A 12,831-nucleotide genomic window follows, 5' to 3' on the forward strand; every position below is an offset into this window, starting at 1 on the left:
ATACTACTATCAGACAAAACAGACCTTAAGAAAAAAGTTTGGTGAAGGAAATGGCAACCCACCACAGTACTATTGCCTGGAAAATCCCACGAACAGACGAGCGTGGTAGGCTACAGTCCATGGGGTTGCAAAGAGTCGGACACAACTGAGCGAAAAAAAAAAAAAAGTCATTATTAGAGACAAAGAGGATACAAAGATGACACAAAGATGGATGTACCAAGAAGCTATAATTATGTGCACTTCATAATATTTGCTCAAAATGTATGAAGAAAAAATTATTGAATTATAAGGCAAAGCAGAAAAAGCTTTGGGTAAAAATCAAAAAATCCTCTTAGGAAAACAAGCACACAAAAATCTTTGTAACCCACAAAAAAAGGGAGTATCCTTGTCCTGAGTATTAGAGCAAACCTCACAATTATGATAAAATATGAGCCACTTTCCCTTTAAAAATCGGAACAAGCCAAAAATACTCAATAACATCACTGCTAGCCAACATTGGATCAGGTGTCCAGGTTGGTACAGAAAAAATGAAAGAAAAGAAAATATAAGGCACATGGCTTCAAAAAGAAAAAATGAAATAGTTATTATTTAAAGATATGGCTGTGTACATAGAAAAATTCCAGAAAATTCTACGTAAGAGAATTTTATCAGAGTTCAAAAGTTTACTAAAATAAGGTACGGATGTGAAAGTAGGACTATAAAGAAGGTGAGCGCTGAAGAACTGATGCTTTTGAACTGTGGTGTTGGAGAAGACTTTTGAGAGTCCCTTGGACTGCAAGGAGATCAAACCAGTCAATCGTCAAGGAAATCAGTCCTAAATATTCATTGGAAGGACTGATGTTGAAGCTGAGGCTCCAATACTTTGGCCACCTGATGCAAAGAGCTGACTCACTGGGAAAGACCCTGATGCTGGGAAAGATTGAAGGCAGGAGGAAAGGGGGACAACTGAGGATGAGATGGTTGGATGGCATCACCAACTCAACGGACATGAGTTTGAGCAAAGTCTGGGAGACGATGAAGGGCAGGGAAGCCTGGCATGTTGCAGTCCATGGGGTTGCAAAGAGTCAGACATGACTGAGTGACTGAAAAACAACAAAAAATCTTTAAAACCTATAATGTTTCTATATAACTGTAAAATGTAATCTTTAAAGTGACCCTATTAGTAAAACAACAAATACTGTAAGGCCCTTAAGAATACATACACTAAAATCTGCACAAACTATTATGTAGAAAATTATAAATTTTGTTGCAAGACATAGGAGAAAATCCAACAGGGGGATACACTGTGTTCATACTTACTTAAATCACAGTATTGTAAAGATACTGACTATCTTCAAGTTAGTATATAAATTAAACACAATTCCAATCACAACTTAACGTGGTTTTTCATGAAATTAGACAAGCTGATACAAAATCCTTATGGAGAGCAAAAGATTAAGAACAGTTGAGACAATTTGGAATTTTAGATTGTCAATAAGAAATTAATAATAGCTATCATCAAAAAAATGGAAAATAGTAAGTGCTGATGAGGCAGTGGAGAACAGGAATCTTGTGCACTGTTAGTAGGACTATAAACCGGAATAGCCACCATGGGAAACAGTATGGAAATTCCTCAAAAAATTAAAATAGAACTACCGTATGAGCCAGCCATCCCAATTCCCTATATATATCTGAAAGAAATAAAATAACTATTTCAGAGAAATATCCACAGACTCAGGTTCATTACAGCATCATTGACAATAGCCACAATACGGAAACAATCCATGTATCCATGGATGTATGAATGGACATACAAAATGTGGTATTTATACAATGGAATATTATTCAGCCATAAAAAGAAGGCAATCTTGCCGTTTGCAACTGCATGAATGAAACTTGTGGGCATTATGCTAACAAATCAGAGAAAGACAGATACCAAATGATCTCATTTACATGTGAAATCTAAAACGCAAACCACAGAACAAGAAACTCAGCTCATAGAAACTGAGAAGAGATTGATGGTTGTCAGAGGCAGGGGGTAGGGCAGAGGCAACAAGGGAAGGGAATGAAGGGAGTCAAAAAGCACAAACTTCCAGCTATAAAATACAAAAATCATGAGATGCGTTGTACATCATGGTGACTACAGTTCAGTTCAGTCACTCAGTCGTGTCTAACTTGTCTAACTCAATGCATCTATGAGCCATGCCGTGTAGGGCCACCCAAGACGTACGGGTCATAGTGGAGAATTCTGACAAAATGTGGTCCACTGGAGAAGGGAATGGCAAACCACTTCAGTATTCTTGCCTTGAGAACCCCATGAATGGTATGAAAAGGCAAAAGGATATGACACTGAAAGACTATAGTTAATAATCCTGTATTGCATATTTGAAAGTTGTTAAGAGACTGGATCTTAGAAGTTCTCATCACAAGATAAAAAGTTGTGGTGATAGATGTTAACATGTTAACAAGACTGAGGTGATCATTTCATGATATATACAAATGTCAAATCATATATTGTACCCCTGGAACCAATACAGTGTTACATGGCAATTATATCCTTTGGGGCAGGGCACACATTGGGAAGCTTGGTGGGCTCTTAGTTCGCTTATCAAGGACTGAACTCAGGCTCCGGCAGTAAGAGCACTGAGTCCTAACTACTGTATTGCCAGGGAATTCCCTTTCTTTCTACTTTTTAAATTATATTAATATCTTAATTTTTAAAAAATGTAAGGTATGGACAAACTGACCGGTAGCAACAGATAAGAGATATTCAAAAGCAATTCACAGAAAAGGAAAAAAACCCCTTTGGCCAGTAAACATGAAAAATCACTCAACCCCACTGGTCACCAGGGAAATCCAAAATAAAACCACATAGCTATCTTCCCATCAGATTGGCCAGGATGTGGGGCTATTGGAACTATTTTCTCTCTCTCGGACAAGTGGTATATCACTTTGGAGGAAAATGTGGAAACAGCTATTAACGATGCTCTTCCCGTGGCCCAGCACACGCACTCTTAGGCACATCCCCCGGAGAAACTTTCACCTACATGCACAAAGCAACTTGCACAGAGTGTTCACTGCAGCAATGAATGTAGTTCACAAGTATGTAAACAACTAAATATACATCAACAGTATGAATAAATAAATGATAGTACATTTATACTAAACAACAGTCAAAAATAATCAAGGCTACATCTACCAACAAGAATAAATCCCCAAAATAATGCTGAGCAGAAAATAAAAGCAAGTGTTAGAGCATTTCTGCAGCTCAATAGCATTTCTGTAAAGCGAAATAAAGACCATGGAAAATAAGACAGTAGGAAAGTGTAGTCAGTCGGTCATATCTGACTCTTCACAATCCCATGGACTATAGCCCACCAGGCTCCTCTATCCATGGGATTCTCCAGGCATGAATGCTGGAGTGTGTTATCATTCCCTTTTCCAGGGGATCTTTTCCACCCAGGGATCAAACCCAGGTCTCTTGCCCTGCAGGCAGATTCTTTACCATCTGAGCCACAAAGGAAGCCCCAAAGCAGTATATTATTGCATATAAATATATTTAATTGAAGGAAAAGTCAACATGTGTGGTGGAAGACCACTAAATTCATGGTAGTGACCACCTTTATGGAGGAAGACAGAAGATGGGATCCAGAGAGTGGCACATGATAGGCTATACCTCTCTGTATATGTTTTATTTGCTTAATAATTTTGAAAATATGAGCCAAGTATGAAAACACATTAATATGGCTGGAACATCCTGAGAAATGGATATAACCTAAATTTCCATCAACATATGATGGATAAAGAAGATGTGGTACATATATATAATAGAACACTACTCAGCCATAGAAAAGAACAAAATAATGGCATTTACAGCAACATGGATGCAACTAGAGATTATCATACTGAGCGAAATAAGTCAGAAAGAGACAAATGCCATATAATAATGTTTACATGTGGTGTGTAAACTATGACATAAATGAACATATGCATGAAACAAACAGAATCAGGGATATAGAGAATAGACTTGTGGTTGCCAAGGGGGTGGAAGGTGGGAGGTTGGATTGGGAATTTGGAATTAGCAGATGCAAAGTGATAAACAGAATAGATAAACAACAAGGTCCTACTGTATACCACAAGGAACTATATCCAGTATCTTATGATAAACCATAATGGAAAAGAATTTATTACTTTGCCGTACAGCAGTAATGAACATAGCATTGTAATTCAACTATACTTCAGTAAAACATAAATTTTAAAAGCAGATGGCTATAACATGGATATCTTTACATTAGCCTCTCTAGTTTTGGGGACAGTTGATATTTTCCCTTACAAGACAAAGCCCAGAAGCCAGTGACCTTGGCATGTTGGCTTTGCTGTCACAAATAGCAGAGGACCAGTATCCTTACATACCCATTTTCACATACAAGTTCTATTGCCCTAAAACAAATGCCAAGATGTGAAAGAAATCACTAGGTTGAAGTCAAAAAAACTTGTTAAGACTTATATACATCCTGCCAAGAATTATATCAATTCACCCTTCCATGGCGTTTTGTTAGTTACGGACTGAAAGCTTGTATCATCCCCAAATTCTTTGTTGAAGCCCTAACTCCCAATGCAGTAGTACAAGGAGCAGAGACCTTTCAAGGTTAATTAGGGTTAGATGAGGTTGTAAGGATGGGCCCCCATGATGGAATTAGTGCCTTTATAAGAAGGATAAGTCACCAGAGTTTTCTCTATCTGTCAAGTGAGGACACAGGGAGAAGGCAGACATCTACAAGCCAGCAAGCAGGCCCTCACCAAGAATTGAGTCTGCCAGCACATTGATCTTGGACTTCCAGCCTCCAGACCATCAAAATAAATGTCTGTTGTTTAAGCCATACAGTCTATGATATTTTGTTACAACAGCCTGAGCTAAGACAATTTTTTTTTTATTATTCCTTGGTAATGTAACTGGCAAAAACTGGAAAGATTATTCTTGAATATTCATCCCTTTAATTATTGGGGGATGTTTTCTAACATTTCCCATTTGTGTTTCTTCTCTTGTGAATTTCTGGCTAGTGTCCTTAGCTCATTTTCAACAGAGATGTTTGTCTTTTCCTATTGATTTGTAAAAGCTCTTCAGAAATTAGAATAATTTTTTTTCTCACATTAATATGTGAACTTTTTTCTCAGTTCTTCATTTACCTTTGTTTATCACAGTGACTTTTTATGTTACAAGAGTTTGGGGGATTGTTTGATGTTCTGGGAGCAGGGGTGTTAGCTATCACAGGTGCAGAGTAAAAGTACAAGCACAAAGTGTTTGAGGACTTCCCTGCTGGTCCAGGGGTTAAGATTCCATGCTTCCACTACAGGGGCATTAGTTCAATTCCTGGCAGGGTAAGTTCCACATGCCACCCAGTGCAGCAAAAAACACACTGTGTTTGAAAAGAAACACAGTGAAAAGTCAAATCTCCCTTCCAAGTGAGTGACCAACTGTCCCAGTTTGCCCTGAACAGAGGGACTCTGGGGACATGGAATTTCATTACTAAAACTGGGACAGTTCTCAGCAAACTGGGACAGTCGGTCACCCTACCAACTTCCTAATTCTCTTCTCGGAGGCAATACTGTCTCCAGTATCTTCCTCCTTCTGGGTTATCCAGTATCTTGGATAGCCTCCAAAAAACATTACAAATGTTTTAAACATTCACCTTCAAATCTGCCGTGTGGAATGTGAACCTTATCCACAAACTTGGGTTGGCAAGATGCATCACATCCCTTTCATTTCTTTAAGTCAGATACAATCTAACCTTCTTCACAATCAAGGTGACCCAAGAATCCAGGAAGATTATGGAGGGCTCAGAAAACACTGACCTCAAATCTTAAGTCCACCCCTCTCACTGCTCCTTCCTTCCCAAGCCCGCACGACTCCTTTAAAGACCAGTAGTCCAAGGATTTCCCCAGAAATCCAGTGGTTAAGGTTCTGTGCTTCCAGCACAGGGAATGTGGGTTCCATCCTTGGTCAGGGAACTAAGATCTCATATGCCTCACCAATTGGCAAAAAATCAATGAATAAAGGCAAGCAGTCCAGCAACTTCCAGGGCCTGTTGGCAGGACCTCTGGGTCTGGCAGCCACTGGCTCCCCAGGCCACTGCTTTAACTCCAACAAGAACATGAAAACAGTGTTAGCCAGGTGGAGCAAGGCAGCAGGTGGGCCCGGAGACCCCACCACTTGTTTTTCTATGGATCTTCCTCCTTCTGGGCCTCACGACCAACACACTTGACTGCCTCCTGGGCCCCCACGCACATCACCACCCGACCCCACTGTGCACCCCACTCACGGTCCACTGGTCTCCCTCCCCCAACACCTCCTGTACTCACTCACAGGACTCCACCAACCAGAGGGCCCTCTCTCTCGCCCCTCTCCTCCCTTCTGCTAATTACCCTTCCCGCGAAGAGCCGAGTCATTGAAAAAGACGTTGATGCTGGGAAAAATTGAGGGCAAGAGAAGAGGGCAGCAGAGGATGAGACGGTAGTATAGCATCACAGACTCAATGGATGTAAGTGTGAGCAAATTCCAGGAGATAGTGAAGGACAGGGAAGTCTGGCAGGCTGCAGTCCATGGGGTGAGTTGGACATGACTTAGCAACTGAACAAAAGCATGCTTTCTATGCATTCTGTTTACTCAGGCCTCCTATAGAGCTTCCTGGTGCTCCCATACCAAGCTATCACAAACACAGTGGCTTCAAACACCAGAAATATATTCACTCAAATTTCTGTAGGAATCTGAAATCAAGATGACAGTGGGGGACTTCCCTGGCAGTGCAGTGGTTAGGACACAGTGCTCCCAATACAGGGAGTGAGGGTTTGAACCCTGGTTGGGGAACTAAGATCCCACATGCTGCGAAGTGGCCAGAAAAAAAAAAAAAAAAAAAGATGACAATAAGGCCCAGCTCCTCCAGTGGGTCTAAGACAGAGAAGGAGTTTCCTGTCTCTTCCGGCTTCCAGAGGCTCCAGACCTTTCTTGGCTTGTGGCTACATCACTCCAGTCTCTGCCTCTGTCTTCACATGGTCTCTCCTTCTCACTCTGGGTCTCCCCTCTGTGTTTCTTAAAAGGATGCTTGTCACAAGAGCCTACATAGGTAATCTAAGGCACTCTCATCTTGATTTCCTTGAGTATATCTGAAAGGACCCTTTTTCCAAATAAGATCACACCCACAGGTCCTGGGGGTGAGAATGTGGATATATGTTTGGAGGAGGGGGCACCATTCAACCCACTACACCTCCTAACGACCATTCATCTCAGAGACAAGAATGCTGAGGCTCAAATGGGCTAAGTAACTTGCATAGGACCACCCCATTGTAGCCATTTCTGAGCCCATATCTCTCTGATGCAAAGTTTGTGCTTTTTCTCCTACAAGTGTAACTATTCTGGAAGTTTTTCCTCCTTCCTTCGCTCCCTCATGCCCCACTGGCCTGTCTAGAAACCACTTTCCTGTCTTTGAACCACCCAGATATCTCTAAGGGAACCCATCTTGCCACCTATTTTCCTATTTAAATCGCCTCTTCTCTTTGCTCTCCTACAAGAAGGACCACACCTTACCCATCCCTGTATCTTTCAAAGTGTGTGGCTCTGAGCATGGATCATAATAAGTGTTCTGTAAATGCTAGTTGAACTCCCTGCAATGTTTAATTAGCATAAAATATTAAAAAGGATCTCCAGGACTGATATCACAAGGAAATGATTACTCAAAATCTGAGAGAGCTGTCAGCTGCTCTCCAATTTGTCAACACTGAGGTTAAAAAAAAGAGCACTCACCCCAAGTCAAGGGAAGTTGCAAAGGGAAAGTCATGGGGTTGCTCTGCCAGAGGACAGTGACATCAGACCCAGTCACACACCCATTTGTCATTCGGCAGCCGTAACTGGTATGACTCTCCAGGACTATTTCTAAATGACTCTGCAATTTCTATTTTTTCAGGGTGTAACACTCCTGACTAGAATAGTAAACATTTTCTGTTGTTGTTTAGTTGCTAAGTTGTGTCCAACTCTGCAACCCCATGAATGGTAGCCAGGCTTCTCTGTTCATGGGATTTCCCAGGCAAGAATACTAGAGTGAGTTGCCATTTTCTCCTCTAGGGGATCTTCCTGACCCAGGGATCAAATCCAAGTCTCCTGAACTGGCAGGTGGAGTCTTTACCACTGAGACACTAATATTTCCCCTAAAAACAGGGGAACGTAGATGAATATAGCTGGGACTCCCCATCTGATAAGAAGTCTCCTCCAGTGGCACGTGATCAGTCGTGTCCGACTCTTTTCAACACCAAGGACTGTAGCCCAACAGGCTCCTCTGTCCCTGTGATTTCCCAGGCAAGAATACTGGAGTGGGTTTCCATTTCCTTCTCAGGGGATATTCTCAACCCAGGGATCGAACCCACGTCTCCTGTGTCTCTTGCATTGCGGGCAAATTCTTTACCTGCTAAGCCATCATCAATAGGAAGGGAGCTGTGTCAACCACAGGCCGCAGCAAAGGTGTAATGAGCAGAGGGCTCAGGGCTGCAAGGTGATCAATCTTGACTCCTATTGTCACCACAAGGGCCATTTTCTTCAGGAAACTTCCAAGTCAGAGGCCGAGTCATCAAGTTTCACATTGACAGCTTAAATCCTGTGGTTTCAATAAATATTTTACATATTAAGTGCAATGGTGCAGTTAACACTTCCAGTGCAGGAGGGCATAGGTTCGATTCCTGGTCAGGGAATAAGTTATCCTGCATGCCTCAAGGTGGCCTACAAAATCAAATCAGATAAAATGAATAGAAGAATGCTATTTGACATGAAAGCTGTAAGAGACTGTAAAGCTGTAAAGACTGTCACCCACAGTAGCCGTGAGCTACCTGAGTGTTTAGATCACATTGACATACAGTCTGAGGCCTAATTGCGCTGACATGATGGAGGCTCCACCAGCCGAAAACACATCTCTTCTGCCCCCACCCACGGCAACCTCTCCTTCCTCTGCCCTCTCACCACTCACTTGACAAAGATCCACAAGGTATCAGTTGGCAATTTTTGTGTTTTCCTATAAACATAGCAGAGACATTTCTTTGCCAATGAAGGTCCGTATAGTCAAAGCTATGGTTTTTCCAGTAATCACGCGTGCGTGTGAGAGCTGGGCCATACAGAAGGCTGAATGCTGAAGAACTGATGCTTTTGAACTGTGGTGTTGGAGAAGACTCTTGAGAGTCCCTTGGACTGCAAGGAGATCTAATCAGTCCATCCTAAAGGAAATCAATCTTAAATATTCATTGGAAGGACTGCTGCTGAAGCTCCAATACTCTGGCCACCTGATGTGAAGAGCTGACTCATTAAGAAAAGACCCTGATGAAAAAAAAAAAAAAAGAAAAGACCCTGATGCTGGAAAAGATTGAAGGCAGGAGGCACAGGGGACGACAGAGTACAAGATGGTTGGATGGCATCACTGACTCAGTGGACATGAGTTAGAGCAAACTCAGGAGATGAAGGACAGGAAAGCCTGGCATGCTGCAATCCATGGGGTTGCAAAGAGTCAGACACAACTGAGCGACTGAACAACAATAAACATATGGTGTTCTGTTGCCTTATCTCCCTAATCAGACCACCAGTTCCATGAAAACAGGAATGGAATTTTGAAAACAGCCTAGCTTCTCAGATGACACCCTGCTTCCAGGCATGAAGGGAGGACCCTTGGCAAAAGTGACACTTCAAATCCCTGAGCCTCAACCCCCCTGCCCAGTGGTGTGTTGAGCTCGCCCCTCGCCCAGGGCAGCCTCACACCAAGGAGATGGAACCCCACTCCTAGACGCTGCTCTGTAACATCTTCTTAAATACTGATAAAAGGGGTGAGGGTCAAGGGACAGAGCCCTCACCTTCCTCCAGGATGGAGGCCACAAAGACCTCAGGAAGAGGCAGGATTGACTTGACCTGGGCAGGATGGGTAGAATTTTTTTTAATACTTCTGATTATTTTTTATTAAATATTTATCTATTTATTTGGCTACATCAGGTTTTAGTTGTGGCATGTGGAATCTAGTTCCCTACCAGAGATTGAACCCACCCCCACCCCCAACCCCCACACACATCCCTGCAGTAAGAGCTGGGAATCTTAGCAGCTAGACCACCAGGGAAGTCCCTACTTCTTTAACATTATAAAAGTAACATGTGTTCACAGTAGGAAGGAAAGTATGGACAAATCAGAATAAGAAAATAAAAGTCACCCATAGTCCTACTACCCAGAAACAACCACCATCAACAGTTTATAATGCTGCTTTCTTACATTTTTAATATATAGGCAATATAATTTTTATTTTTATTATTTATTTATTTTAAAAATATGGAACGTTTCACAAATTTGTGTGTCATCCTTGCGCAGGGGCCATGCTAGGCAATATAATTTTTAAATGAATTTTTCTTATACAGGGGATTTTGTAGTCTGCCATTTTGGCTTTTGAATATATCAAAAGCGTTTTTCAATGCATTAATATTTTGGGGTTTTTGGCTTTTGGTCTCTACATATCTCACTTAAACTGACTTTAAAGTCTTTCTCCAGACTCCCCTGGTGTCCAGTGGTTAAGAATCCATCTGCCAATGCAGGCGACAGAAGTTCGACCCCTGGTCCTGGAAGATTCCACGTGTCGTGGGCAACAAAGCCCATGTGCCACAGCTGCTGAAGCTCGTGTGCCCTAGAGCCCATGCTCCGCAAGAGAAACCACCACAATGAGAAGCCAGTGTACCACAACTAGAGAAAGCCCATGCACAGCAACAAAGACCCAGAGCAGCCAAAAAATAAGTTAAAAAAATAGCACCTTTCAATACTACAAAGATAGCAGATTGACAGTATGTGAGGTACCTGACTTTTTAAAGTGTTCATACTCTTGGTCCAGTAAATTCCATCTCTAGGAACTAGCTTAAGGAAATCGTCTACAATGAGGGCAGAGATCTGCCTCCAAGATAATCACTGCAGCATTGTTTCTGATCATCAAATGAAAGCACAAGCACCCACAACATCCCAGTTTCGGAGATGAGTCAAAGAGCTTTTGGCAAACACACGGGATGGATTATCACGTAGCCTGGAGAAACAGTGGTGAAGAACAGTGACAAATGACACAGGGAAATACTTGTAGTATAATCTTAAGTGAAAGGAGACAATCTCATCTACCTAAAATAGATGTAAAAGAAAATATTGGAGAGAAAACCACTAACATCTTTTGCACTTATCTCCAGATGGCAGGAGGTTGTCACTTTCTTACCTACGCTTCCACATTGTTTGGCAATGTGTTTACAATAGGATGTAATGTCTTTAAAGGGGGTGTTTACATTTTTAAGGGCTTCCCTGGTGGCTCAGATGGTAAAGAATCCTCCTGAAATGCAGGAGACTAGGGTTCCATCCCTGGGTGGAGAAAATCCCCTGGAAGAGGAAATGGTAACCCACTTCAGTAGTCCTGCCTGGAGAACTCCATGGACAGAGGAGCCTGGTGGTCTATAGTCCATGGGGTCACAAAGAGTCAGACACAGCTGAGCGACTTTCACATCACTTCACTTCACATTTTTAACACTAGGAAAAATGGGGAGAGGGGAGAATAAGCACAGAAGGTTATTGAGGATTTAACTTACAGGTAAAGTTGAAGATCTGAGAAGGAGGAGGAAGAATGAACTGTGAATTCCAGGAAAAGGAGAGATGCTTTCTTAATCCAGTCAGATTCTTGCTTTCCGAGGAGGAGATAGGGTGGGAAGTTGGGGGGAATGGAAAGAAAACTCCTAAAAGAGAAGAGTTTTACCAAAAAAGTTGGATTTACTTTGTATACACCTTTCCAGTGAACCCAACTTAGCAATGCTTCTGTTTGTAACAGTCCCAAACTGGAAACTCCCTAAATGTCTATCCACAGTTGAATGGATAAAAACACTGTGGCATGCTCGCATGGTGGTTATCGCTTAGCAGTGAGAACAACATATAACCGCACATACCAGTAGAGAGGAGCCTCACAAATATAGCGTTGAGTGAAAGAACTTTGACTCAGGAAAGTACTTGCTGGATACCCCATTTGCACGGAAGACAAAACACGGCAGATCTGTGTTGTTAGAAGTCAGAAGAGTGTTCCCTTGGTGGGGGCAATGAGGGGAATGGCTAGAAAGGTGCATGAGAGGAACTTTTGGAGTTCTGGTGATGTTCTATTTCTTAACCTGGGTCCTGGTGATGAGAGGGGGTGCTTCATCTATGAATAAATATTGAACTGAGTGCTTATAATCTGAGTACTTTCTCTATGAATATTATATCAATATAAAGTTTTCAAAATGAAAAATGAAAAACAATAATGGTGCCTGGAAGCATGCTTGGAACTTATCTTCCCTTAATTGGATAAAGGTCCTGAAAAGATACTGGGCTTCCTAGAATTTTTATTAATAATTCAAGCCTCTGAAGCAGTGTTCCAGACAAGGCAGCATCTAATTAATTTCGAACTCCTTGTTCTGAAACCCACTTCCTGCTCCAACTAGCTGCTTTGGACCAAATCTGCTTGCCCCTCATACAAGTGCACCCCCATGGGATCTTCCCAACCCAAGGATCAAACCCACAACTCTTGCATCTCCTGCATTGGCCAGCGGGTTCTTTACCACTAGTGTCATCTGGGAAGCCTGCGCCCCCACCTACCACTATTAATTAGATGACATAGTTTGATGTATGCAATATATACAGATGTCAATGTGACATCACATGATGGGGTATAGTGTGACTTAATGGGAGGGAAAGAAAAGGTGTGAACACAGAGCTTATTTGGAGGTGACACTGTCTCATCCTCACTCTGAGGATCCTAACCCAGGGCCCAGCTTTGTTGACTACACTAAAGC

The 12,831-nt window shown here is 42.1% G+C and overlaps 1 pseudogene; it reads right to left on the bottom strand.

The window, feature by feature from the left end:
• Positions 1-10,315: 10,315 nt before the first annotated feature.
• On the bottom strand, positions 10,316-10,408 carry LOC122424111 (annotated as a pseudogene).
• Positions 10,409-12,831: the final 2,423 nt, after the last annotated feature.

Source organism: Cervus canadensis, chromosome 21 (assembly GCF_019320065.1).
Source record: "Cervus canadensis isolate Bull #8, Minnesota chromosome 21, ASM1932006v1, whole genome shotgun sequence".
Lineage (NCBI taxonomy): Eukaryota > Metazoa > Chordata > Mammalia > Artiodactyla > Cervidae > Cervus > Cervus canadensis.